This window comes from Scylla paramamosain, chromosome 25 (assembly GCF_035594125.1).
Source record: "Scylla paramamosain isolate STU-SP2022 chromosome 25, ASM3559412v1, whole genome shotgun sequence".
NCBI lineage: Eukaryota > Metazoa > Arthropoda > Malacostraca > Decapoda > Portunidae > Scylla > Scylla paramamosain.
The window spans coordinates 4,745,001-4,750,000 of NC_087175.1; the positions used below are offsets into that span (position 1 = coordinate 4,745,001).

The window sequence follows — 5,000 nt, forward strand, 5'->3', positions numbered from 1 at the left end:
CCACCGTGTTTCTCTTCCCTCCTCATCCCAAGTGGCCTTTTAGTTCCTTTTTATGCTGGTAGATAAGTATAGCCCGCCCTGGCACCTTTTGGCCACACAAAGGAGAGTCAATTTAAACCGCAAGGAATCAATTTGCGGGTGAAATTACGTCACAGTGCATCATAGGAAAAACAGAAACAAAGAGTCCCTGTTTTCCCTACCAGGACAGAATTCGAGGTAACGGATGTAAGCTAGATACGTTTAGAAAAGAGATTGGCAGCAACTGGCTCACAAACAGTGGTGGGTGAGTGAAATAGGCTCAGCAGGCATGTGGTCAGCGCCAGCACGTCAGGTAGTTTGAAGAGAAGGTTAGATGACTATTTAAGGATAGGGAAGAGAGGCGCCAATAGGAAGGCTGTCCGGGGATGGGGGATGGTAAAATGAAGTACATGGTTAGTACAGTTGTTACTCATTGTAAGCCAACCAGCATTTACCAGTCTCCTTTGTTATGTTGTTATTCTAATGACCATATTCTGAAACATCTCTGCGCTGCATCTCCACTACATTCCAAAGGCTCTACCAGAAGTTACACGGGTTTTTAAGGGTGTTTTTTTTTTATGGTTTTAGATAAACATTAACAAGATTTCTTCATAATTAACAGGAGAATGACTTGAAAATCTGGCTGATCATCTCTGTGGCCTTTGATAATAGTCGTGGTGAGAGAGCAGAGCGTTACAGAACACGAGCCTGAGTTGTGGGACATCTGTGTGTTTCACCGCACGTAGGGACGAGAGAGTGACGTCAGCAGGGCCGCGACAAAAACACGCTGCCATCTCCTGGTTGTGTGTAGGACGCGGCCCGGGCACCACCACCACCACCACCACCACCACCACCACGCAGCTTGCCCCGTGTGTGTGTGTGGAGGGAACACGTTTCTGAATGACGTCAATAGAATCATCTCTCTCTCTCTCTCTCTCTCTCTCTCTCTCTCTCTCTCTCTCTCTCTCTCTCTCTCTCTCTCTCTCTCTCTCATATCCGGAAATAGCTTCTATGTTGTTAGGCGAAAACACTTCAGTGGGACAATACCTTCTTCTTCTTCTTGTGACCTCACCAGCCTCGGGTCACCAGCAGGCCTCAGTCAGGGGTGCTTGATGAGCCTGGAGGAGGGTGGACCCTCAGCCGTGGTGGTCAGCCAGGGTGCATGACTTTTTGAAAGGGTTCTTCGGAAATAGCGGGGTGCATGGCGGGGTGCATGGCGGCGGGGTGCATGGCGGGGTGCACGGCGTGGCCAGTGTGTGTGAGAGTGCTCGGTAGGGAAAACTATTTTAGGAAGAAAATTGTTACATGTAAAAAATTAATTTGAAATAATATATATAAGTGTATTACAGCTCGCGCCTCACGGTTTGAGCGGTGGATTTTTTTTTTTTAACCCTCACCGTAGCGTGGGTATTAAGCCATTTTTATTTGGTTCATTTCATTTTTATTAGTTTTATTTAATTTTATCTTAATTTTGTCTTACTAAACATTTAACACCTGTTTAACTATTATTTAGGACCGACTAGCTATATTGTCTGTATTTAAAAATAGAGAACTAAAACTTTCATTGATATATATTCAGTCTTAAAAGAGAGAAAAACGTGAAATAGTCGCCGTGGGTGCGAGGTGTGTGGGTTTCTCAAAGCTCCTTGGAGGCTGCATGAACTCAGAGAAGGTTGGGAGCCTCTGCCCTGGAGTGGCCGATCCTCCGCAGTCCTGCCACGCGTGAGGCTGGCCTGGCCGCAGACTCCCACGGAGAACGACTTGCGTCAATGGGAAACTCATTTATTCTTTCTTCTTGGCGAACGGTTTACTTACAGTCGCGGTTCACAGTTCACTTTTATAATTGTGGAAGTGGAGGATGATCCGTGCGTGAGTGCTGAGTGCTTTTATCGTTTACAAAATATGAAGCTTTATTTTATTCACTGTTTTATTACTTGTCTCAACTTTGTTATCCGCCTTTGTCTCACGCGGCTTGTCGTGAACTTATCCCGAAATGTTTACTCAACTCATGAACTTTGAAGAGGGAGGTTTGAAGAAGGCCACTGGCCAAGGACAACACAGGTATTGTGTAAAAAAGGCCCACGTGGGTGCCAGCTCGCAAAAGAAGCATTGCCGAACAGAAAACACATCAAGTGATGGAGGATGAGTGTGTTCAAACCTCCCTCTTCAAATTCGTGAGTTGAGTCAACATTTCTGGATCAAGTTCCCGCAGGCCGCGTGAGACAAAGGTGGACACCAAAGTTGAGACAAATAATAAAACAGAAGGTAAGATAAAGCTTTACTTGTAAGCGATGCAGCACTCATTGCTCACCTCCGGATGCTCCTCCACTTCCACAATTATAGAAGTGAACTGCGAGGTGCAAGTGAAGCGTTCACCTTGCGTCGGCCTCCACTCTCTCACAAGCTGCAGGAAAGTAAGCAAGCGCTGTACAGTCCAGTCAGCAAACCTTCCTGAGGGTCCGTGCCGCTGCCTGCTGCCCACCACCCACAGCGGAGTACTTACGCCATATTGGTCCGCGCATTGGTGCAGCTTTCAGAACCACAGATCACGACAACACTCGTGACGGGAGTGACATTCAACCCCGATCATACCTTTTTTTTTTTTTTTTTTTTTTGTAGGAAGGAGACTGGCCAAAGGCAACAAAAATGAAAAAAAAAAATGCCCACTGAAATGCCAGTCCCATAAAAGGGTCAAAGCAGTAGTCAAAAATTGATGAATAAGTGTCTTGAAACCTCCCTCTTGAAGGAATTCAAGTCATAGGAAGGTGGAAATACAGGAGCAGGCAGGGAGTTCCAGAGTGTACCAGGTGCGCGGTAATAACAGGAATAATTACCTCATTTGTCGCCATTGGGAGCACACCAAGGCGTGTATCACTATAACCCTTTCCCAACACTTCAGTCACTTCGCTCCCCACTGTTCTGCCTGCCCACTGTGAAGGGGACTGGCGACTCTCAGGGGTCAAGGTCACTCGCCGCCAGTCCCTCGCCAGGCTTGTTTACGTTCACACAGCGAACGTGCCCCGCCCTAGACACCTGCTGGGGGTTGGACTGTCCGCCGCGCTGCCACGTATGTCGCAGTGTTGCTCTTTCTGTCCAAAGTGTTATCTGTTTACCACTTGTGCATTAATCTCAGTACATCCACTTGGAAAGGACGAACGATAATATTATTATTATTATTATTATTATTATTATTATTATTATTATTATTATTATTATTATTATTATTATTATTATTGTTATTTTATTTTATTTTATTTCATTTTTTTAAGAATAATAGGAACGATTTTAGCATATTTACGATAACACAGGTATGGTGCTTTCCTCTCCAAGGTCATTTGGTGACTGGCCACGGCCACGCGCCACAGGTCAGGTGAAAGCAGGTGAGCATAAGAACATAAGAACATAAGAAATAAGGGAAGCTGCAAGAAGCGACCAGGCTTACACGTGGCAGTCCCTGTATGAAACACACCTACCTATTTCCATCTGTTATCTCCATCCATAAACTTGTCTAATCTTCTCTTAAAGCTCTCTAGTGTCCTAGCACTAACTACATGATTACTGAGTCCGTTCCACTCATCTACCACTCTATTTGAGAACCAATTTTTTCCTATCTCCTTCCTAAACCTAAATTTTTCAAGCTTGAACCCGTTATTTCTTGTTCTACCCTGGTGGCTGATCCTAAGAATTTTGCTTACATCTCCCTTGTTATAACCCTTATACCACTTAAAGACTTCTATCAGGTCCCTTCTTAACCTACGTTTCTCTAGAGAATGTAAATTTAACAGCTTCAACCTCGCCTCGTAAGGAATACTCCTCATCCCCTGTATCCTTTTAGTCATTCTCCTCTGTACTGATTCTAATAGACCTATATCTTTCCTGTAATGTGGGGACCAGAACTGCACAGCGTAGTCTAGATGAGGTCTGACCAGCGTCAAGTATAACTTTAATATTACTTCCGGCCTTCTACTTTTAACACTCCTAAAAATGAATCCTAGTACCCTATTTGCCTTGTTTCTGGCTTCTATGCATTGTTTCCCTAGACGGAGTTCAGAGCTAACTATAACTCCTAAATCTTTCTCGTACCCTGTACCTACCAGAGTCACTTGACGAGCAGGAAATGTTCCTGCAAGGGAAAACTTTCATCAGAGTTTATTGATGAAACAAACGTGAACTGCTTGCACCTTGCAAACGTCTGGCGTCTCTTTTTGATTCTTCTCTATCTTTTATCTATTGAATAATTTACGTCTGTTATTGTTATTCTTTTTACAGACTCCAGCGAAAGCTGTCTTCGGGGATGCCTTCACGATTACAGACTTACTTTAATACAGTTTGGTCTATTTTATTTTATTTTATTACTATTTATTTATTTATTTATTTATTTATTTATTTATGTATTTTTCTTTTTTTTAGGCTTTTAAGTGTGTTTCCACAATGCCAGGGATGATTTAACTTGTTCCAGTCACAGTGGAAGCCATTCAGGCTTTCAGAGATTTTGTTTATGATTTTAGTTACAGTTTATATATATATATATATATATATATATATATATATATATATATATATATATATATATATATATATATATATATATATATATATATATATATATATATATATATATATATATTGGTGTTAATAAGAATGAGATATGAATATGGTTGAAGTTTAATTTTAGCCACAAATATAAATTATTTGTTTTGTTTTTAATTTATAATTGTTATAAACATTGTCATGTAACATATCAGTATTGCATAGGAAGATAAATAAATCGCGTATTTGCATCCATATTGCTTATTGTGAAGTTAAAGTCTTCCATACATTAAATTACTAATTTCTTTGTACATGAATCCATCTTTACATACTTGTATACTCATTCATGAAATGATAGATTTATGTATTCACTCATACAATACAATAATTTAGTAATCTATACATTCACACATTCGTTCACATAGTAATTTATATTTTCGCTCAGTCATTCA

The 5,000-nt window shown here is 41.3% G+C and overlaps 1 protein-coding gene and 1 long non-coding RNA gene across 3 annotated transcripts in view; both read right to left on the reverse strand.

Annotated features, from left to right (window-relative positions):
• Positions 1-5,000, reverse strand: part of LOC135113140 (centromere protein V-like) — a 40,194-nt gene that overhangs the window by 22,022 nt on the left and 13,172 nt on the right. The gene's annotated exons all lie outside the window — the stretch shown is intronic.
• On the reverse strand, positions 1,593-3,910 carry LOC135113141 (uncharacterized). Its single transcript, XR_010274724.1, has 2 exons — positions 2,853-3,910; positions 1,593-2,422 (listed from the first exon to the last, which is right to left on the reverse strand). It is a non-coding gene; the product is annotated as an uncharacterized LOC135113141 (long non-coding RNA).